The 24,881-nt window shown below is 41.2% G+C and overlaps 1 long non-coding RNA gene across 1 annotated transcript in view; it reads left to right on the top strand.

Annotated features, from left to right (window-relative positions):
• The first annotated feature begins 1,428 nt into the window (after nt 1–1,428).
• Nucleotides 1,429–24,881, top strand: part of LOC310767299 — a 56,729-nt gene continuing 33,276 nt past the window's right edge. Inside the window, exons 1-2 of the long non-coding RNA XR_014550854.1 lie at nt 1,429–1,469; nt 17,112–17,201. This is a non-coding gene — a long non-coding RNA (uncharacterized lncRNA). The remainder of the gene's footprint in view (nt 1,470–17,111; nt 17,202–24,881) is intronic.

Raw genomic sequence — 24,881 nt, 5'->3', positions numbered from 1 at the left:
AACATATTTGTCATGTGCCTCTCATCTTCCACAATGAAGAGCCTCATACGAAAGTCTGCACTTCCTCTTCCTTCTCATGTACTGATGCTTGCTGGGTTATATTAGATGCTTTTAAAATAAAATAAAATATCATGCTTAATAACATGCATCTGTTTTCAAAAAGACCAGCAAGCTCCTCAGGTGCCAAAGATGTCCAGTCAGGATCTCGTAAGATAACTGTCTTCCTAGCAAGGGAGACAGTCGCCATGGCAACTTCCAGGCTTCACCCATCAACAGCTTTTAGAATTTTGACAATTCCGAAAGGGACTATGAAGGAATTTCAATTAGAGCCAGCACTTATATATTTAAAAGGCAAACTTTTTGAAACAGAAAAAAATAATCTGTTAAGATAATGCTAACCAACATCATGCCGGAAATTTTAAAAATGTGTTTAGTGATACGAGAGGCATTTTTTTAAAAAGCTGTCAAAATATTAAAAGCAAACACTGAAACTGGTAAAAGAAAGAAAGAAAAGAAAGCGAGAGAGAGCAGGAAACAAATAATTTATGCAAGCTTTTGCAATCACTATGTGTGGAAATCTGGCTGAGACAGATGTGCTCAAGCAAAACATGATGAACGTAACACAACACCATTTTAAGAGCAACTTCTTGGATAATGGATGACTGGGGTTTTGCTCGATACCTCCCCACTTCACCACAAATGTATGAATATGTACCCCCTGCCCGCATCATACTCCTCTTCATCGCCAATGCCATTGTAGCTTGCTCTCACCACTGAAATACTCTGCACTCACTTGCAGCCAATTCTATGCAAGTTTACTTCAACATATGTCCTGCTGAGTTCAGTAGGGCTTACACCCTTGTAAGTGGCGTGTAGGAACTTTTTCAGACCAAGAACTGTGTTTCCTCATGGGCAATTTGCCAGGAGCTGTAAGCCAGAGGCTGAATCTTTCAAAACCTTGAGCAGTTCTAGGGATGGTGGAGGCATCTACAAAACTTGGATTCCAGAAGATCTGATCAGGGCACATCAGGGCCTGCAGCAGATCATGGAGTACAATTTAAAATATACAGTTCTGTGGATCACTTTACCAGTCTAAGGCTTGCAGCATTGCCTGCTTCTGCTTGTGAGCAGCTGGAAAAGTTCTGCTAAAGCTTTATAACAGGATTTTTTTTTAATAGAGACTGTCTTATAAGTGCTTTTGTTAACATTTAAATTTCTGCCCCAAAATCTGCACAGAAATGCAACAGGACGACCTTAGCCTGGGTGGGTCTGTTCATTCCTAAGTAGGACCCATAGTATGGTGAAAATAATACACATAGACAGTCCCAGATTTAGTTCTGGCATCTTCATCTGAAAGGATCTCAGGAAATAGCTTCCCTTGAGATCTTGGAGCAGCTGCCAGTGTGAGTTTATCAGAGTGGGCCTCATTGACTACAGTCTGGCTCATTATGAAGCATTGCTATTTCAAGGTAAATATTGGCAGCCTCCAATGGGATCTGGAAACCAGGAGCCTCCTTGACCTGTTGTAACATCTGGAGAAAGTGAAGAAGTGAGGTTGCTATTCCCCCTCATTTTCTCCCTGTTAACTCTAAGAGTTTTCAGTCAGAGAAAAGGTAAACAAACAGGAGAGAGAAAAGAAAACTCACAGGGTTTTTCACAACATTTTTCAGTGTCAGTAGGGATATGCAAATTTATACATTTTGGTTTATCTCAGTTTCTCATTTTTTCAAATCAGTTCTACACACAGCCACACCGGTTTGCAATTTTTGTAAGCTTTCGTGAAAATTCATCAGCATTGTATTGCAGATTTCTCCTAACATACACATGTGAGCAAAGCAATTTCCCCTATTGTAATGCACTTGGATACCTTTTTTTAAAAAGGTATATTGACGATTATATGCACAATCTAAACTGGTTTGTGAATTTTTCTACATTACTTGGCTAGAGAAGTGCATTGCAAAATTCAGAGAAGTGTGAATTTTGAAGGATGGCTGTGTTTCAGTCCCCATCTTGTTTTGGAAAATGTGAATTCAGGAAGTTCACCTGAATTGTGAGCCAGATCAAATTTCTCCCCATCCCTAAATGGCTCATACAGAAACAGTTGCCTGTGTTTGCTAGCACAGCAAACCGTCACAAAGCCAAAAGACTTGAATAGTTGTGATTGCTCACATCAGAATGGCCACTTTCGAGCATCTTGGGTTGGTGCTTTGAGTTGTGACAAACAATGATTTTTCCACAGTGGGAAGATTATAACCGGATGTTTCAGTCCCTCTGAAGAAACTACATCTGGAAAAGCCCTCAAATTGCACCATTTCCTGAACTTTGTTTCTAACAATTATGCTCTATCTTCCTCTTAATGAAAACCTGTTTTAAACTAATATAATTATTTTAAAAGAAAAGGGGGGATGTCTGTGATCAGAGGGACTTCTTAAAAAGGGGAAGTGTGTTTAATTATTACTTTTCATGCACAATGCTCAAATACAAAACTGCAGTACATATTCTCTGTGGAAATGATGTACCTCACACAACAATATTTTGTGTCTTTCTTTTGAGCAAAGTTATACATTAACGTGTTTCTAAAATGATTTCTGAGTAATTTAAATCACAAATAAAACTGCTGGATGCCTTCAACATTTCAAACCTAATAACTTTAGTATGATACTGTAGGGTACCTCATGCTGTGGAACTAAGAACTCTTGGATTGTTCAATCTTAGCTCCTGAATTTCTCCATTTTAAGGCCATGTTGTGGTGAAAAGAGTCTTTCTTTTAATGAAATAAATATTTTCTGCTTCATATTTCAGCACTCAGTTTATCAAGTAAGCCTTAAGCTTTTTTTTACCAATTAATGCTACAGCCCAAATCACACAGATATGTTAGTTCCTGAGGCAGTATATTCATGCCTGTTACATTTTCCAGTCTAAATACTGACTAAGCCTAACTAGGGAATGAGATGATGGCTCCAGTCTAGGAAAAGCAGGGACTCATAAAAATGACAAATATATTATTTTTTGTTTTCTTTTTGTGTTTTTCAAGCAGCAGTTGAAGGATTCACAACTATCAGACATTGCGTACCTCCAGACTGTCACTATTTTTGGGTGGGATTCAATACCGTATCAGCAAATTCAGGTTAAAGCCAACTGGGAGGTTTTGCACAACAAACCCACTTCTGCAAAAATTGGATTTATTTATTTATTTATTTAGCAATAAGGAAAGTGTTTGGGGAACTGCATAAACTGTGGGAAAACACTTGCTTTGCCTGATCTGAAGGCAGCCCTGTATCAGTAAGTTTTTAATGTCTGCTGTCTCACTGTGTTTTTATATTAGAGTATATTATGTAAAGGTAAAGGTAAAGGTACCCCTGCCCGTACGGGCCAGTCGTGTCCGACTCTAGGGTTGTGCGCCCATCTCACTTAAGAGGCCGGGGGCCAGCGCTGTCCGGAGACACTTCTGGGTCACGTGGCCAGCGTGACGAAGCTGCTCTGGCGAGCCAGCACCAGCACAGCACACGGAAACACCGTTTACCTTCCTGCTATAAAGCGGTACCTATTTATCTACTTGCACTTAGGGGTGCTTTCGAACTGCTAGGTGGGCAGGAGCTGGGACCGAAAGACGGGAGCTCACCCCGCCGCGGGGATTCGAACCGCCGACCATGTGATCGGCAAGCCCTAGGCGCTGAGGTTTTACCCACAGCGCCACCCGCGTCCCATAGTATATTATGTATATTATTATTTAAAATTGTCTAGCCTCCTTGCAAACAAATCAAGGTGCTCAATAGGTTCTCTGAAAATGCCCATTTTTTGTTTGTTCGGAGCATTATTTTACTTTCATATCATTACAGGATACTTCTAAGCATATTTACTCAGTAGTAAGCCCCCACGTGTCCAGTGGGATTTGCTCCCCATTAACTGAATTTAGGATCGTAGCTCTAGTCCCGGATAATGGGAATCCTGATGAGGCAGGAAGTGACATCACACGCACCATGTGCTGGTACGTGCATGTAATGCTGAATGTCCATGTTGCAGCTGCAGGCTCCCACAATCCTGAGGGTGAGATTTTTACCGGTGGGGTAAAAATAAAACAAGAACACTTTGAAAACCCAAAGAGCTTTGTGTACATTGATACGTAATCCTCACAAAGTTAGTCAATGCAAAATTAGTCACTTTATATTTTTTTAAATAAATTTTTATTAATTTTTCAACACATATTAAAACACAATACAAAACAATACATAAACAAACAAACATATAAACACGTATAATTTCTTAACCTCTTTTTCTTAGACCTTATTTCAACGACTTCTCCATACCTCCCTTTTCTGCATCCCTGTTTAAAACTTTTCCAGCAACCCCTAATTTCAATTACTTATAATTCACTTTCTTTAATCCTTTTTCTCTTATCCAATTGTTTGTCACTGCAATTCTATTTTGCGTTACCCATGACATTTTAACACTCATTAATTTTACAACAGTTCTTAAGATAAACTTTAAATTTCTTCCAATCTTCTTCCACTGTCTCTTTCCCTTGGTCGCGGATTCTGCCAGTCATCTCGGCCAGTCCCATATAGTCTATCACCTTTGTCTGCCATTCTTCCAGCGTGGGTAGTTCTTGTGTCTTCCAATACTTTGCTAAAAGAACTCTTGCTGCTGTTGTCGCATACATAAAAAACGTCCTATCTTTCCTTGACACCAATTGGCCTACCATGCCCAGGAGAAAGGCCTCTGGTTTCTTCGCGAAAGTGCATTTAAGCACCTTTTTCATTTCATTATAAATCATTTCCCAGAAGACCTTGATCAAAATTAGTCACTTTAGACAAGCTAATGACTTGTCTGATGCCACTCAGGGTGTCCATGCTTCATGAGGCCAGAACGTCTTAGTCAACATGCTTATAAAAAATAACCAAGTCAGAATTAACCTGAATAACCTTATGTATTACATGTTTACCTCAACCTTCCTCCAAGGACTTCAAGGTGAAGTTGGTGGGTTCTTCCTCCTGCCACATTGTGTCCACACTGTGTGGTAGGTTAAGCCGAGAGATGGCAATGGCCCAACTAATGGCTCAATCATTGCGCGTTGTGGCCGCAGAGGAATTTGAACCTAGAGCATCCCAGTCCCAGTCTAATAAGACTCCAACTAGCTCTCCCCTCCTATGGCCAATTCCCTATACCTTTGAAGGGTGCAACTGGCAGCTATTTTACACAACCCATGCATCGGTGCATATACCACATCTCAAAATATTTCCGACTAAAAACTTGCGTTTTAATCCATTTACCAGGCGGGCGGGAAATAGCAGTAACTTGGTTGCAGCACAGCCTTGTTTTCCAGCATCAGCTCGCCTTTCCCGGCTTGCCTGGCCTCATTGTGTATGTGTGCCTGAAGCCAATTATCCTGGTGCCAAGGGAAAGTGTGCAAAACCGTATTGGAAGCTAATGCAGCACAAAGGGGTCCTTCATCCCGTTTATGCCTCTGGAATGTGGGGGGGGGAGTGTGTGTGTGTGTGGGAATAAGGAGACAACTTGACTCATGGAGCCAAGTGTAAGTGAGTAAAGGTGTTGTGGCAATGATCAGAAGAACATCTCATAATCTTTAAATGAGGTTTTGTGCAAAGCATTCCCAAGCCAACAAACTAGTCATGTTTATTCCGATAGAGAGCTGTGAGATGTATTTCATCCACACTATGTTTTGCATTAATGTTTTTTAAAACAGAGTGCCGATGGTAAGAGGTTCTGTTTCACATGCTACAGATTCATATTACCGATTCCAAATTCTCATTTTGTGTTGAGCCTAAAACATTGCACTGTGCAACATGCAATGTCTGGCATCCAAACACTTACAAGCCAAAGAATAATGAAAAAAAGCTCTCTGGATCCGAGCTCACAGGCTGCACCATCTGCCATAAATTTTAAGAAGTCAATTAAAAAGTTCTTTAGCCAATATCAGTAATGGGTAATGGGAGCATTTACGCGATTGCTAATGGCTGGATTTACATGATGCCTCAAAGTGTTGGTTATGAGGTTTGGCAGCAGTACAAAATTAGCCCTGTGATTATCACTACAAATTAAGTTTATGTTGATATAATTAGCAGTTGCAGGATAAAGAAATATTTATGCTGATACTAAAAAACAATAACGTCTTGATGAAAATGTACTTTCAAAAAGACTAAGCAGCCTGTGTAATCTGACTCCAGATGTTTTATTGTCTTTCTTCCTGTACATAAAACATCTCATAGCAGCCTTGGATGGACACCCTTCAATTCTTACTTTTCAGAAGTGGGGCGGTTGTTGATCCACATCCTTGCCCATGCTCATCTGTCTGATAACATCAGAATCAGGCAGTTCATATGGGAGGGTCTAAAGCATGCCATGTGATTTTCCAGAATCACATATTGCCAAAGCGGCCTGGGATGCAATGGAAGACAGATCTATCAAAGAATATTAGCCATGACACGCCAAATGGAGCATTCATGATTAGAGCATTATACCTTTCTGTGCTGGATGTTGGGGGTAAAATGTTGGGGGTCTGTGAGCTTTCCCCAGCATATAACTGGCCACTGCTGGAGTACTGGAATAGACTAACTCTTGATATGTTCTGGCAGGGCAATTATTATATTCCTGGCTGTGTACCTGTTCCTGGTTACTCTGGCTCCCCTCCCCCCCACTGGTGTTCAACACATGACATTAGCCACAATCCATAGGTATCCTGTAGATTCTTGAGAAGAACTCTTGCTTGTTGTGCTTTCCCTCATATCAACTTCCATCCAATTGCAAAAGGAGGCAGCGGTTAAGCTGTGGTGTGTACATTTCAGGCAGCTGTTGCACATGCTCAGAGGACAGCCTTGGTGAATTGGGAGTTCATCGCAGGGAAACAAATCAGGTAATGAGCATCAGGCGAAGATATCCCCTAGGGAAGAGATACACATATTTTGTGCATACCTTTTCAGACGATTCCTTTGCCCAGCATGACATTTCCCCACCAAATAATTCTGAAGGCATTTTGAACATAGATTTATTCGAATGCTGGGAAGTGCTTAGGAACATGCACAAGATGGGGCATTGTTGTATCTTGCCTGCACCTGTGTTTAATTAAGTTGAGCTGAAAGTTCCTGAAACAGAATAGGTTGCTGTTCTGATTTCTGTCACCCCTAGGAATACTTTCTAGTGAACCTGAAATAGTTTCAAGAGCATCCAGGTGGAGAGCCACAACATGTCAATGATATGCAAGCTATTTGTTTTACTTTGGGCTCCCAGAGCAGTGGTAGCATCGCTTTATACAGGCTTAATTTATCTCTGCCCCACTCCTACCTCTAAGCTGAGTAACGAATGGTGTACAAAATAAGGCTCTATATGGAGAAATTGGATAAAGAGAAGTTTTTTCTCCTTCTCGCGTGACACGAGATCTTGGGGGCATCCAGTGAAGCAGAATGGTGGAGGATAAACAGGGCAGACAAAGGAAAATAGCTTTTTATAAAGTGCATAGTTGAATTATCGGATTTGCTGCCATGAGAGGCAGAGATGACCGCCATCTTGGATGGCTTTAAAAGACATTTGTGGAAGACAAGGCTATCAGTGGCTACTAACCTTAATGGTTATGTTTCGCTGTTGATGGCAGTATGTTTCTGAATACCAGTTGTTGGGAATCAGAAGTGGTGGCGGTGGGGAATGCTGTTGCACCCAGGTCCTGCTTGCAGGCTTCCCACAGGCATCTGGTTGGCCACTGTGAGAACAAGATGCCACTGGCCTGATCCTGCAGACTCATCTTATGTCCTTATGGCTAAAATGTTTTTTCCTCGTCAAGTGTGCAACCCTTTGCTCACTTATTATTTGTTATGCGGCCTAGGACCGAGGTATCTAGGACCGCCTCTCCTGGTATGCCCCACGAAGGACCTTAAGGTCCACAAATAACAACACTTTGGAGGTCCCAAGACGCAAGAAGGTTAGATTGGGTTCAACTAGGGCCAGGGCCTTTTCAGCACTGGTCCCGACGTGGTGGAATGCTCTGTCACAAAAAACTAGGGCCCTGCGGGATTTGACATCTTTCCGCAGGGCCTGCAAGATAGAGCTGTTCCCACCTGGCCTTTGGTTTGGACTCAGTCTGACCCTTATGTTTCCCTTCCCTTATGGTCTTGAATTATCAGCTACTTTAAAATGAGGCTACATTTTAAATTGCATTTTAACCTATATTTTAAATTGCCCCCCCTCTTTCCCCCCTATTATGTTTTTACTGTGATTTTATTGGTGTTAGCCGTCCTGAACCCCACTCTGGCCGGGGAGGGCAGGGTATAAATAAAATTATTGATTGATTGATTGATTGGGCTTATTTTTTTTTATAAGATATTTATTAAAGTGTTTTTTTAAAGTACAAAAAGAAACATAAAAAAAAATCCTTTTAAACAAGACAAGATGAGATACAAAAAAGAAAAAAGAAAAATCACAAAGGAAAAAAAACAAAAAACAAAGAATTAAAATCCATTAGACAAAAAGAAAAGTCAAGGAAAAAAAATACAGCAACTCTTCCCATTTGTTTTCTTTCATTAGCCTATTTCCTTGACCTCCTCACACCTCCCTTTTTTGTATTCTTGGTCACTTTTCCATTTCAGCAAATCCTTTCCCTCCTTTCAAATTTTTGTCCTGTAAATTTATCTTGATATTAATATAACTTTACTTTCCCTCCTTTCACCAATTAACAGTCTGTTTTTTCCTAAACCTTTATAACATTTCTGCTAAAGTCACATAAATTCATTCCAACGTCATTCTAACATTCATTAATTTTGCAGTGTTTCTGTAAGTAGTCTTTAAATTTCTTCCAGTCTTCTTCCACCGACTCTTCTGCCTGGTCTCGGATTCTGCCAGTCATTTCCGCCAGTTCCATATAGTCCATCACCTTCACCTGCCATTCTTCCAGGGTGGGTAGATCTTGTGTCTTCCAATACTTTGCAATAAGTATTCTTGCTGCTGTTGTAGCATACATAAAGAAAGTTCTATCCTTCTTTGGCACCAATTGGCCGACCATGCCCAGGAGAAAGGCCTCTGGTTTCTTCAGAAAGGTATATTTAAATACCTTTTTCATTTCATTATAGATCGTCTCCCAGAAAGCCTTAATCCTTGGGCATGTCCACCAGAGGTGAAAGAATGTACCTTCAGTTTCTTTATATTTCCAACATTTATTATCGGGCAAATGATAAATTTTCGCAAGCTTGACTGGTGTCATGTACCACCTGTATATCATTTTCATTATATTCTCTCTTAAGGCATTGCATGCCGTGAACTTCATACCTGTGGTCCATAACTGTTCCCAGTCAGCCAACATAATGTTGTGTCCAACATCTTGTGCCCATTTAATCATAGCAGATTTCACCGTTTCATCCTGAGTATTCCATTTCAACAGCAAGTTATACATTCTTGACAAATTCTTAGTTTTGGGATCTAACAGTTCTGTTTCCAATTTTGATTTTTCCACCTGGAAGCCAATTTTTTTATCCAAATTATATGCCTCCATTATCTGATAATAGTGAAGCCAATCTCGCACTCTGTTTTTTAATTTTTCAAAACTCTGCAGTTTTAATCTGTCTCCCTCTTGTTCCAAAATTTCCCAATATTTCGGCCATTTGGCCTCCATATTGAGCTTTTTCTGAGCCTTCGCTTCCATTGGTGATAGCCACCTTGGGGTTTTATTTTCAAGCAAATCCTTGTATCTTATCCAAACATTAAACAGTGCTTTTCTGACAATATGGTTTTTAAACGCTTTATGTGCTCTGACCTTATCATACCACAAATATGCATGCCACCCAAAAACGTTGTTAAAACCTTCTAAATCCAACACATCAGTGTTCTCAAGAAGCAGCCATTCTCTCAGCCAGCAAAAAGTGGCTGATTTATAATAAAGTTTTAAGTCTGACAGGGCAAATCCACCTCTTTCCTTGGCGTCGGTTAATATCGTAAATTTTATTCGAGGTTTCTTGCCCTGCCAGATAAATCTAGAGATATCTCTCTGCCACTTCTCGAAACACTCCGTTTTATCTAATATTTGCAATGTTTGAAACAAAAACAACATCCTTGGCAATACATTCATCTTTATCGCAGCAATTCGGCCTAGCGATGATAACTTCAGGTTTGACCATATTTCTAGATCCTTTTTCACTTCCATCCAACATTTTTCATAGTTATCCTTAAACAGATTCACATTCTTGGCAGTCATGTTAACCCCTAGGTATTTCACTTTCTTAACCAATGTTAACCCTGTCTCCTGAAACTTTTCTCTCTCCATCACTGTTAGATTTTTCTCTAAGACTTTAGTTTTCATCTTGTTCAACTTAAATCCCGCTACTTGTCCAAATTCTTGAATCAATTCCAGTACTCTTTTAGTACTAGATTCTGGCTCCTGTAGTGTCAATACCAAATCGTCAGCAAATGCTTTCAGTTTGTACTGTTTAGCTCCAACTTGTATACCTTTAACTGTTTGGTCCCTTCTAATCATGTTTAGAAGAACCTCCAGGACCGATATAAAAAGCAATGGAGAGATTGGGCAACCTTGTCGTGTTCCTTTCTCTATCTTAAATTCTTCCGTCACCACATTATTCACAATTAATTTGGCCTTTTGTTCTGAATAAATTACACCTATACCATTTTCAAAACCTTGACCAACCCCCATCCCCTGTAATTTTTTCTTCATAAAACTCCAAGAAATGTTGTCAAAAGCTTTCTCCGCGTCCACAAATATCAAAACTGCTTTGGTATTAATATTCACTTGTAACTTTTCTAAAATGTTAATTATGTTCCTCGTGTTATCAGACAAGTGTCTACCCGGGATTGGGCTTATTACCTACCCTTCATCATAAAGGCCCTGGGCAGATTACAACAAAACAGTGGTACAGTTGAGAATCAAATAAAAAAAAGCCACAAAACAACACAAAAAATTCTATTTAAAACGGAGAATAAAGGTAGAGCCTAAAACATATCTCAGCAGCTAAAAGCAAGGGAGAGGAGTAAGTAAGTCCCATGGAACTCAGTGGAATTTACTTTCAGTCAATTCGCATAGAAATGGGCTGTTAGTGTTAATTCTCTACCCATCCAATTTCACAACTGGTTCCTATTATGTTAACAGTCTTTGCAAATCTCAGGGTGGGAAGCATCAGTAGCAGGGGAACTTAAAGGACGTGTTAAATTCTGCAGGAGCCAGAAACGCTGTGAATAACAGGTCATTCTCTGTGAGTTGGGCTGAAATGGAGAGGGCAAGAAATTGGGCAGCTGCACAAAGTTTTCTTTCTTTCTTTCTTTCTTATTTAAAATATGCTATGGCACCTCTGAACAGACTTGATGTGGCTAGCAAATCAATAATTTAGAAAACTCAGTAAAAACAAGTGAAATCCCCCAAACTCACTGTGCATTGGGCCCAGTCAGGAAGGGGGATCACTGTGGGCCTCTTTTCCAAATACCCCCCAACCTGCAGCCAGCAAGATATTCAAGACGCCCAATTCCTAGCTGGTGGAGATTCTGCATGACTCTATAACAGTATTCTGCCATTTATGCCTTAACTTTGTACTATTTTATTATCCTTGCTGAAAGCAATAAAAGCACTATCTGATTCAGACAGAAATTTCTCCACCAAACAAAGCAAAAACAAAGGAAAAAGGACAGCCCGCTCAGCTGTTTCCGAGGTGCAAGAGCTCTAAAGGGAGCCAAGTCAGACTAGGTTGGCCATTAAAATGGCCAAACTAAACAAGCCACAATTAGAGAAACTGCTTCCAGATAGTCTCCCTCGGATTGCCCTGGTTGTGGAGTTAAGAATCTGAAGGGCTGAGTCATCATAATTGTCTCTTGTTTAACCTGGCCAGTTATAAACACTGGGTTGTATCCTGTGCTGTGCCAACAAGGTTCCACTGGAGCAACAGGGCTTCAGTTTCCTCTCCTCCCTCTACACACTCTCAAGGGGTGCTCCAGAAGATCCCCAAACTAGTAGAACTGGCTTTGAACTGCACGCAGGGCAGCTGGAGGAGACAGCAGAGGGAGAGGAAGTTACATCGCATGTACAGAAGTTATTTGCGCCAATAGAACTAAAGGCAGAAACAATCATATTTCTCTAAGGAAGTTGAGGGGCCAGCACTGTGAAGGCCCTGTCCTATGTAACTGTGGTGGTGGCCTAAAGGGCCACAATAAATATGATAATGTGAACCCCTATAAATCCTTCAGTGTGCTTCTAATAGAGAAGTTATGGTAACCTGTTGCTTTATGAAACTGAAGATTTTGCAAGTTGCTGCCCCCCCTTGGGGCAGAAGTACAGCTAACATGTGAATCACAAAGATACAGCTCATAAGCTAGAACATGAATTGATACATGTTGCAAATGGCTACGCGTAACACAGGTTCCCAACATGCATACTAACACAATGTAACAGAAATTAGAAGTTTAACAGAAAGCGCTGGGAATCAGAGCTGAATCAGCAGAAATTGCTAACGCTTATTGCGCATGTGTATTATACATGAAATGAGGTAATGATGTACATGATTGGTGAAAATTGAAATCCTTTGTTTGAAATGCTATAAATACCACCACCCGGACCCTTGGGCGGGGTTGCAGTTTTGCGAAACAATTCGACTGTAACCTATTGCCTAGCAATAAACAACAATAGACTCCTAACTTCTCTTGTCTCTGAGTTTTATTGGCGTAAACTGAGAAGATAAGTCATTTTTCTCTCATAACATAAGCACCCTCCTGCAAGCCACACCTTGTAGCAGCTCCGCAAATCCCCCCCATATGCAACCAAGTTTTGAATTTTGTCTTTCTGAAGCTGGGGGTTTCTGAGGGTTGTGATATATATAAAATGTGTAATATCACCCCTATGGTATATGAAGCCAGAGCCCATTTCCAGGTATGTGAAGAAACCAGCCTAAATGCAATATGCAAAAAGCTGTGGGTTACTGAAATCATGGGGTCCTAGCCAATGTTAATCCTACTCAGAGTAAACCCATTAAAATTAGTGTACATGACTAACTTAGGTTTATTAATTGCCATGAGTCTGTTCTAGATATCATTTAGTTGGATACAACCCACGGGCTGTTAATCCTGCTGTTAATTTGGTCCAGTTTAATTACCTGAGCAGTCTTAGTCTACTCAGATCACCTTGCATCAGGCCAGGGAGATGGAAATTGTTCATTTCCCTGGAGCAGCTATGTTTGCAAACAATTTGCTTTCTGCGAGAGAACCTCAACATTTCATTTGTCATGCTTCCAGTAAATATGACAGAGTTACCAGACCTGCGTATGTAAATCCTAGCAAAGCTGTATTTCCAAATTGAGTGTTTTCAAAGGTGGGGGGGGGGGTGAGTAGGTGGGTGGAAACAGAAAGCACTTTTTAAAAACCTTGTTAACATGGCTCTTATTTAATTCCTTTTTGCAGCAGCGTGTATCTTGTAGACATTTGTATGACAGGATGTAATTAATGTTTTGTGGAATTAAATGATCTTTTTGGGGGGTGGGGGTGGGGACAGGGAATAGGTTATACATAGGTTTTCAGTTAAATAACAATTAGGCCTCATTAGGAGACTTTCCACTTGCTGGTACTTGTTTTAATCTTGGTTCCAGAAGCCATCATTTGTTGTAAGATGAAAAAGCAGATCCTGTGAACATAAGTGCAAATTGGAAAAGGTGTGTGTGTGTGTGTGTGTGTGTGTGTGTGTGTGTGTAAAAAGAGGAGAGAGATAATGAGCAGTTAAATGTTCTACAGAGCCCAAGCACATATATTCCTTGCAATTCCATATGCTCAAGCTGTTCCTATTTACCTTATTCTAGAAATATACCGTCTAGAATAGGTGGTGAGGTGCTCCTTAAAGATGTCATTAACGTGGGCACTCTGGTGCATGCAGCCCAATGTCTGAGCGGTGAGAGATTTTGGGGTTTCGGCGCTTAGCCAGGGTTTCCTTGGAATTGAGATCACTGCAGACTGTGGTGCCTTTCGGATATATGATTTTATTTACATATCTGTGCAACCTGCACATAATTTTATTTATTTAATTTCTCTCCTGCCCACCACCCGAGGATCGCAGGGCGGTTTACAATATAAAAACACAAAAATGCGTAACATAATGACGAAAACAATATCCCACCCCACAGTTTAAAAGGCTGTAGATTGATAAATTAGCCAAAAGCCTGGGGAGAAAAGGAATGTATTTGCCTACCATAAGATCGCTGTAGAGGTGCCAACTTGCGAGGGAGACGGGGAGGGGGAGATGTTGTACAAGCAACGCATGATGTCATACCATGATGTCAGGCCATTGGGAGGAGCCAGGGGTTGAACCCTGTGGCAGCATGGCTTCAATAGTCGGTGGCTCCTCCTCTCAGACGTTCAACCTCCTCCTCCTCTTCCCCTTGCAACGAAAGAACCGAAAATATATTTGCATATGAAAATTCCTGCTCCAGTGGTTCGCTGAGGAAATCATGTTGTGCATGAAGCTTGCATGCAAGCAACACTGTCTTGACTCATAAGTGAACGAGAGGCCTTTTCTTGCAAAAATGAGCTCTGTATATGCCCTGGAGCTCCTGAAGAAAGTTGTCCCAGCTGTTAAAGCATTATGAAAACAATAATCAGAGGCAATATTCCAGATTGCAGGTTTGCCTTTTCTGGTTTCGTTCTAGTACATTTAGATTTCAAAGATAAACATGGTAAAACGAGCTGCAGCTGTCTGGAGCCTGTATGTACTGTAATACCCATCCTATGGGCTTCTAGGGAACTGTACTCTTTTAAACGGGGAGCTATATTCTGGTAATCAGAGACATCTTGGTACCTTTGATATATGTTACATACAATATAGGCTCTCAGGGTGTTGTGTGAGAGGCCACTGCAAAATTCCCTGGATTTAACAAAAGCCAAAGTAAGCTCCGTGTGCAGCACAGCAGCTGGGGAAATGGCTGGATCAGTTCCCAGCACCGGGGAAGCGGTGCAAATTATGCCTTTGTGCCAGTAGCAGGATTCTCTTTACGCAGGATCCTATGAGCTGGTGTTGTTGAAAAGTAGCTCACAGGATTAAGTCTTACGGTACAGCCACAGCTTCACTTTTCAGGGGAAAGGAACCTCTTTTCCTTTCCAAGGCACCATTCCTAACTCTGACGACTCAAGGATTAGCAGGAGAAAGAAAGCAGATTGCATAATGACATACGCTGAGTCACCAGAATGCTATTACATTTTGGAAACAGGACAGGCCAGGCCAGTTTTTAAACTGCAAGTATGCTTATTTCTCTAAACAAGAGGACCGAGCAAAACATAATATCCATGCCTTTCTTTTGTGGTATCTGTTTGTTTTGCTCTGTCCTCTTGCATATATATATTTTTTCATGACTCCAAATGTGAAGCTGAGCTTCCAGGACCACCTAACGAGAGACTGAAATATGTGCCTTAAGTGCTTTTGGCCAAGATTTCAGAAAACACTGGTAATAAATAACTTTGAGCTGGTGTAGCTAACAAATTTGCTCAGTGTCCTTGTAATTTTGTGTGTGTGTTACCTCTGGCACGGTGGTCCTGTGGTTGCATATTAGTTACAGCAATAAGCCTTCCTTTTGTTTTTCTCTCCCCATACACATTTGACCATTTCCTTTCGCAGAACAGGCCACACTCTTCAGTGTCCACAGGTGCTGTTCAGCAAACCATTACATCCTCTTTTCAATTTTGAAAAGCCAACATTTCTGGTTCAGCATACAAAATAGGCCATATTTAATTACTTTTTCAGTGTTCATACTGAGTTATATTTCAAATGTACTATGTGTATACACAAACACACACACACGCTGCCACTTTATATTTCTCTGGAGTATTTTGTTTGCTTGAATTCGGGATTTATTTTCCCATTCTGCTTATGTAAATTGTTTGTGCATCTGTGCATTCTGAATTCATTTTATTATCATATTCGAGTCATCTTTGTTTATTTGCTTCATGACAGGAGGAGTAAAATATTAAAGACCTATGCTGAAAACAACTGGTTTATTGTATTCCTGCACTTCTAGAGCACATAAACCAATTATCAGAGCAGTCACATGGGGTAGTATTTTTGCTAGGCTACACGATTTCAGACTACAGTGGTACCTCGGGTTACATACGCTTCAGGTTACATACACTTCAGGTTACAGACTCCACTAACCCAGAAATAGGGCTTCAGGTTAAGAACTTTGCTTCAGGATGAGAACAGAAATCGTGCTCTGGCGGCGCAGCAGCAGCAGGAGGCCCCATTAGCTAAAGTGGCGCTTCAGGTTAAGAACAGTTTCAGGTTAAGAACGGACCTCCGGAACGAATTAAGTACTTAACCCGAGGTACCACTGTATAGTTGAAGGCCTGTGCGTTTGAATGCTCTCCCCTGCCTATAATAAAGAATCTTTCTGGGAGAAGTTTGTAGATGTCTCTCTCAGGGCCGGCTCTACCATTAGCCTACAAGGGGGCTACCTCAAATGGCAGCTTCTAATGGCACAGCCAAGAGCAGCAGCAACCTACTAACTCCCCCAGAACCCACTAAACTAGTATGCTGCCCTATGGTGCACTGAAGGCTGATGTTCCACCCTAAGTGTTAAAGTAAGATTCAACTGCCTGTACTTTTGACTTTTGCATTTTTGGGGGGGGGAGGGGCACCTTGTCCTTTGCCTGTATGTGTATAGATATTGCGTATATAAGGGGCCATCAAGTTTTCTAGGTCCAGGGGCACATAGAGCTGAAAGAAGAAATGGAGAAGATGACACTTCTTTCCGCTGCCTCCTTCAACTCTACTTTTCAAGGGATGAAAGAATCATAGAATTGTAGAGTTGGAAGGAACCACAAGGATCATTTAGTCCAAACCCCTGCAATGCAGGAATCTTTCGTCCAGCGTGGGGCTTGAACCCACAGCACTGAGATTAGGAATCTCATGCTCTACCGACTGAACTGTCCCTCAGAGTAAGCACCACCACCAGTTCATGACCAAGAGGGCAGTGAGTGGTTGGGCTCACAGGCTTCGTGAGTGCTAGGAGAAGACTTCAAGGGTGGCATGGAACACATGGTACCCCTGCTGTATATTGGTGTGTGTTGGGGGAAACAAGGGGACACTAATCTTCCACTCCTATGCCTGTCACTTGAGACAAATGTCTCATTCCACTTCATTATAGGCTCAGCCCTGCTATTCAGAAGGGAGACTGGTATTGAAGCAGCATTCATCAGTGACAGCCCAGGTCTTGACCATCACTGGAATGAGGAAGGTAAAAAATGTTGGGAAAGAGCCTGCAAACGCAAAGTTCACAAGACATTGCCAAGTGAATAACCAATATTTTTTTTTTTAAAAAAAGAGAGTGTTTCAGTACAGCCCATTTTAGCCTTTAAAAACAAATCTTTACACTTTTGTTCAACCAACCGCTGCTACTTGTGTGTCAGGCAAGGTTCACCTTATTTGCAGATGACGTGGATGGGCTTGGCAGCAAGCCAGGACAGAAGTTGCCTCAACATTGTTATCACTGTTAAAATGTCCAGAATAAGGTTCAAGTAGGTTTAGCTTGGAGGGCTGATTTCTAATAACTTTGCAACAAATCTTTTTTATCCTCTTGATTAACAGTCTGTACTCCCTACTCCTCACCCTGCAAAGCAGCCTTTTCCATTTGCCCAAATTTGTTATAGGCACCCTATAGATCTGCTCCAAATTTTGACATTTGAACCATTTCTTAAAAGTGGCTTATGGGATCATTTGAATAAGAGGAATGAAATTACAAAGTATTAAAAAACACCCCCCCCCCAAAAACGGCACAGCTCTGCTGGAGTGCAGGCAGCACAAAAGGATTTCAAAGTCCCCTCTGCATTTTCTCACCTCATTTCTAATTATCTGACACTCAAACACCAGAAAATCTTCAAATAATTACAAGAGGTCTACAGAAATGTAGAAAGGGGCCAGAGGAGAATGAGCCCAATCCTTTAATAGGAACCTGAATTCTTACAGTGGCTGAAAAAATGCCCTTGGGAAGGCTACAAGCAGAACCTTAGGGCAACAGTGCTTTCCCCACTTGTGGCATCCCATTAACTGGTATTCAGAAGCTTTCTGTCTGTAACACTACAAGTAGAAAAAGAACTAATAGCCATTGATAGCTTTATCCTCCAGGACTTTGTCTAAGCTCCTTTTATAGCCGTCAAAGCTGGTGGCCATTACTATTTGTGGTTGCGAATTCCATAGTGTTATGTGAATAAATACTTCCGTTTGTCTGTCCTGAAACGTCCAACATTCAGTATCATTGGATAGTCGCAGGTCCTAGTATTATGAGAAAGGAAGAAAAACTTCTCTGTATCCACTTTTTCCATGCTTGAATGATTCTGAACAAGAAAGAGACCTTAGACATACCTTTGCATCCGCAGAGATGCTCGGGATGGGGAGGGGAATAATTATCTTATAGTCCAGATCATGACCATGCCACCATCTTAGATCTGAAAGAGACTTTGATTGATCAACATGTTTTATTAACAGTGGGATATTAATTAAATCAGATTTTAATGGGCTGTTGCGGTTGTGAAAGGACATTCAATGTTCATGATGTGACCTTTGAAAACAGAAAACAAAACAAAACCCTAAGTGCATTTCTTGATTCAGCCCTGTTCCAGAGTTAGGTGCATGTTGCATCAGTGTAAAGAAATGGGTGCCCCATATGGCTCCCTCCAGCCAAATGAGTCTCTGTATGTATAGGAGTTTTCTGCATACGATCACAACCCCAGGACATGCTATAAAGATGGATGGGAAATGTTCTCTTACTCTGTTGTACATGAATATTTCGCTTCCATTCCTGGTTGTCCTCAACACCTTGTCATTTCGCCCAAACCATCATTTCACTTAGTTTCTCACCAAGCTTTTTAATATCTTTGTTCTTTTACTTCTTCCCATATCTTGTGGGTTTGTTTGTTTTGTTTTGTTTTGATTCTCAGTCTGCTGCCTTCCAGCATCCTGAAACCAATGCAGAAGCAAGACGGAGCGCTACAGCTTCTATATATCATACACTAAATTAAGAAAGGCCAAGACCTTCAAAAGCACATTATGCTGCTTGCATATTCTCTCTTTAAAATATATACTCTGAGAAGTTCCTAATTGCTAATTTAAACAGTAGCACTCTCTTTTTTTGTCAGTCTTTTTGCTTCTCCCACGCTCTTTAAATAATTAAATGGCTAATTCCTCTTCTCTCCATCCGTGCACAAAAGGAAAGAAAGAAAGGAAACTTTTTACTATTTATGTTACTAATGTCTTTGGCTGCCAAACAGTTTGCTATTAGGAAAGCACAGAGGGTTTTGCTGATAAAAGCCAGGAATTTCACAGTTCCATCTCACACTTCAGGTTGATAATAATTGGTTTTAATTTGCACCTTTTTATTTCTGTTTGTTGGCACAGCAGTCCCAGCTAAGGTCAGGGTGTCAAGCTAGACTTAAGCAATAACTGTCTCTTTGTTTTTGTGAATTCTTTACTGGAACCACCCAAGAGTGAATGAGAATGCATGTTGCATTATCCACTGGGAAGGCTCTTCACCGTGAATGGACGCAAAGTTGAAAAATAAGCTGAGTGGTATTGGTATACTGCACCCATTCAAAAACTGTGTGTCATAATCCACCCTCACAAAAGCAAGCGCTTCCTAGTTTGATGAAAGAACCTATTTCAGTGGTAAACGCTTTCCTGCAGAAGATCCCAAATTCGGTCCCTGGTAATTCCAGGGATGGGGAACCTGAGGCCCTCCATGTTAAGTACAGCAATTTAATTTACTGAAATTGAGAATGCTTAAATGCATTATTGTGTGTTTAATTCTGGATTTTTCTCCAGTAACTCTTGTGTGATTGGTTAAATTTGGTCACACGGGAGGTATCCTATTCCATTTGTTTCAAGGTTTAAGGAAGAAGCTGTAATCTCCAATTAAGAAAAAATAAGCCCATGCTTGGATAAGGATGTGAATGCAGATACTTTGCATATATTCTTCTTTAGTTATATGTTCTGCAAGTAAAGGTTTTTTGAATGTTTTAACAAGTGTTGGGGCATTGTTTTAATTTCAAGAAGAGTGAGTATTGCACAGGGTGTTGGCTTCCTAGCTGACTGTGGCCATGTTATTTGGGACTGATGGGAGTTGGAGTCCAACTATATCCTGAGAGCCACACATTCCCCAACCCTGAGGTAAAAGAATCAGGAAGTAGGTGATGGGGGGAAGCTGCTGGAGGTTATAATAGACAATACTGGGCTAAGTGGACAACAAATAGACTGACCTCAAATAAGGCACCTCTCTATTTAGCACAAGGGATCCAGGGAGGTATAAATGGTTTTCTCCCCCCCCCCGCCCTGCCCCACCCCTCATGGAAACTGTGTGAACCAGGCTGTTTCCAATCAGTCTTCAGCAGGGGATAGGATGTTCCTGTATCTGGTGTGAGGACTGGATAATTCAATTGCTTCCAGTCCAGATATACATCACAGTAGAGACCCACACAAAACAGTTGGCTCCTCTGTCTGAGGGCAAGTAGTGCATCATTCTGCACACTCCAAGCCTTCAAATGTGCATCTCATGTTAATACAGTGGTACCTCGGGTTACATACGCTTCAGGTTACAGACGTTTCAGGTTACAGACTCCACTAACCCAGAAATAGTACCTCGGGTTAAGAACTTTGCTTCAGGATGAGAACAGAAATCGTGCTCCAGTGGCGTGGCAGCAGCAGGAGGCATCATTAGCTAAAGTGGTGCTTCAGGTTAAGAACAGTTTCAGGTTAAGAACGGACCTCCGGAACGAATTAAGTACTTAACCCGAGGTACCACTGTATAGGGAAAAGGGTGCATCAGAAGTCTGGGAAACACTGACATTTCATGACAAACAGTGTTTTCAGGGAATCGTATAAGCGTTTGGCAGAACTGTTAAGGCAATGTTGAGCCTGAGGGATTTTTTATTTGCTCTACATAGCCATTTGCTGGATCGAGGTTCACAGTGAACCACTTTGAATGAATGCTTCATCTGCTGACATTCCAATTCACACTGACCCACTTTTTTATTTTTACACACATACAAACTATAGGTGTGTGCGTTAGTCCGAAGGCATGCATTCTGAAATACCTGCTGGTCATTTTTTCATTGAATCAAGACTAACCAATGTTATGTTTATTGATTGCCTTCCAGTTCCTAAGTCCTTGTACGAAGGACATTTTGCAAATGCAAATGTGATTGATGGACAGACACATTTATATTCATGAAAGCTAAGCAGGTTAAGGTTATTGTACACTCTGATGTTGTCAATAATAATCAGGAAGAGGAGGGATTAATCAGAAAAAGTGTAAATGAACGAAGCCCTTAATCTGATTGTCTCACTTCAGTTCCACTAAGCAGACAATAAGGAGAAAAAGTTTTGTCCACAGGCAGAAGTAATCTTCTTCTAATTGTTAATTTTACATTTCTTGCCAGAGTAACTCTGCATACAAGGCAGAAACCCTTGTTTGGTCACTGATAATAGGCATCATTTCCTCAGTTCAATTTTTATTAATTACAAAACACTATCAGGAAGAAATGAAAACAAATTGAATTTGCTTTTGTTACCTATTTATCACCCAGACGCTTTTCAGGGGACACTGTAGGTCCTCTTGGTGGCTTCATCCTGGCAACAGTCCTTTTATTTTTCCCAGGAAAGCCCACCACATGATTCAACGGCCTTCTGAAATTAGCTCAGGGAAAGTTAAAAAAAGGAAACGTCACCCGTGAATTAATTTTATTTATTTCATAAATTGTTTTATAAAATTTATATATGGAAACAAAAACAAATGTGGGTAATGAAATGAATGTGCTTCTAATGCATGAGCAGTGAAACAAGCAAGGTCTCTAATAATCAAAATGAAATTAAATGTGAAACACCCTCCTCCTCCACTTCCATATCCTAATGGCGCAGAAAAGTCATAGTTAGTCAATGGTGGGGCAAGTGAATCCCACATGTAACCAGAGTCACTCTTCTTTACTGTTGTTTCATATGTTCCAGAGCAGAGCTGGGCAACCTATGCCCTCCAGATGTTACTGACCATTGCCCATGTTGGCTAGGCATGATGGGAGTTGGAGTCCAACAACATCTGGAAGCTCACAGGTTCACCATCCCTATTCTAGAGCCAGACACATCTAGATTATATTGCCCACCTGGCCATTAGCATCTCTATTACTGGCAGGGGCTCTCTAGAAGAGAATAGTGGTGGATTTATTGTCTGAAGAACCCTGTGTACAACCTTTATTTTGGAGCCCTATTCATTCACCTAAATAAATGCACCTGTGTCCAAAAATATGACAGAGTGAAATGCATAAGAATGGTTTAGTTAATAACATGGCTTGTCTTTTTTAAACATGGCTTATATTATTATTGTTTCTGGCTGGAACCTCCCACCACTCCTCATCGTCCAGCCTGGCCCTGTCACTATGTGGACAAAATATTTCTTCTACGAAGGCACCCTAAATGCTCAACCTGGGATCACCGAATGACAAGGATGGCTCTGCACATCAGGTTGAGCAGCTGAGTTGCCAACTGATCAAAAAGAACCCAAACTACAGCCTGCGGATTAAGCTGTTGTTTGAAGCACTGGAGCAAGCTCCGACAAAGAATCTGGCAACCCCATTGAACAGTTACTCCACTGCAAATGGAAGTTCTTCCACAGAGGAGAGGTGGAGCATCTGAGGTGCAGCAACAGCCTCTGTGGCTTTGTCTGCCTGAGCTCTTCTGAAGCTGCAGTCATTCTGAACTGTTACATGCCATTAAGGCCCACGTGAATTTCCAGCCCCGCTTCTGAGGAACAGTTTGCTCTAGTCTGGAAGGTGCTGCGTTAGCATTCCCAGGTGCCCTGCCTCATTTCAAGAGGAGCTTGGGGGTAAAAGGAAGGATGAAGAAAAGGCAGGGAGCTTGGGGGAATAGAGGCTCTTGGGTTTCTTCAAACTCTGGTTCAGATCGGGTTAATTGTTTGTTAGATGAACAATGATCACCCCAACCACTTAATTCATTGTTTAAAATTTGTTAACAAAGGAAATTTAACGATATCTTAATTGGGAAGGATTTCTAATTTGCATCAAGGGCACGTTAGACAAACAAGACACAATTCTCCCTTTTGTTTCCCAGCACTGCGGCAAGAAAGATTACATGATATGACACAACATGTTCCACATTTGCCATTTATCATTCTATAGCCTTTACACACTCGTGCTGTATAATTAGTGCCTTGGCTAATTTTACCTGTGTTGTTGTTTGCCCTGTAATTTAGAGAGAATAGGCTGTGCTGACGCTTTGTGATTTAGGCTGGGGCAATCAGCTGGCATTTTGCCACAGGCCTGCTGCTGATATCATGTGACTGCGATGAAGTACATATGCTGCAAAAACGCAGGGAGGCTTTAAGGGCCTTGATTTAGTTAATTACACTGTGCAAGTTGAGTAGCTCCCCTCAGTTTCCTTTTTTCCCCTTTCGCTTTTCTCTTCTTTTTTACTAATAAGTGAGAATCTAACCCTCTCAGGCTCAGGCCTATCTCAAAAGCCATTGTACGTCACTGGAATAAAACCCTCACATTATCTATTACTTAATTATTTAAAAGCATCTACTCTGTTTTCATAAATTATCTATGTGTCACAGACATTGGCATACAAGCATGTCAGGAAGGGGGAGAGAGGGGTGGCTGCAAAATGTCACCAGTCTCTCAAGGGACTCTGTGTGCGCACATGCTAAGAGACCATAATTTAAACCAAATATATATATTTTTAAAGCCATTCAGCATTGCAAAGCACAGCCCCAAGCACTGGAAGTTTTATCCTAGACATCCCACTGACTGAGTTGATGCCAGACGTGGAGCACATAGCCCAGGCACCTCATAAAACAGGACATATCGGGTAATACTGGCAAGAACAGCCTTACTGTGAAGGAACATAGAATCATAGAATTGTAGAGTTGGAAGGGACCACAAAAGTCATCTAGTCCAACCCCGGCAATGCAGGGCTCGAACCTACAACCTTGAGATTAAGTCTCATGTTCTACCAACTGTGTTATTCTAGCAAACATGAAGCAACAGCTTCAAGCATCAAATACTGAAAGAAAACTCATTAATGTGCCTTCGCATTCTGGGTGCTTCCAGACAACCTGATTTTTAAGGATTCGTCTAGATTTGCTTTGCACAGAGGTTAGGCAATGTTAGCTATTTAATGAGCATTTGTTTGCAGGGAAGCTAGATGACATCATGCCAAGCCAAAATGCTTTCCAGAGCATTTTCCCCATCACTTTTGTTATCACAAAAAGTTCTTGGTGAAGTGAGTTTGTTGCACAAAACCTCCTATCAACTATAAGGTGAATTTGCTGGGATGTGATTGAATCTCATCCAAAAACAGCAACAGTCCAGAAGTACTCCCTGCCTCTCTCTAGATCCCTCTCCCAAACCCCTTTGTGCTCCGTTTCAGAGCAGTACTGTGCACTAGTGCTGCTTGTGAACCATCAGGGGAGAACATTTTGACTAAAAAGGTTGGAAGGCCACTTCCTGTAGGCAGGCAAACCCACGTATAGCAACTCAGAGTGGAAGAGAGGTCACTTTACTACAGTGAGCATACAAGCCCACCGGGTACCTGTTATCTATACTGCATGCCCAGTATACTGCATTTAGTGAATAAAAGCATACCTCTCTCCTTACCCCTTTCCCCACACATTTATCCTATATGTGGATATGGCCTAGCACTAATTTTATTAAAATAAAAAAAACCTGTAGTGCATTATTTTATGAAATGGAAATTTTTTGAGGCAATATCTGTCTGCACAATTTGTTCCCTTTCACAGAGACAGAGAAAATTGGTCAGTGCCCATATTGGTAAATAATAGTTAACAACAGTTCATTTCAGTTGGTTAAATGCCTTCCCTTCCTCGGTCTGAGTGCAAGGGTTATAACTTCCTCCC

Source organism: Podarcis filfolensis, assembly GCF_964270895.1.
Source record: "Podarcis filfolensis genome assembly, chromosome: 7".
NCBI lineage: Eukaryota > Metazoa > Chordata > Lepidosauria > Squamata > Lacertidae > Podarcis > Podarcis filfolensis.
This window is presented reverse-complemented; position numbering and strand designations above follow the sequence as displayed.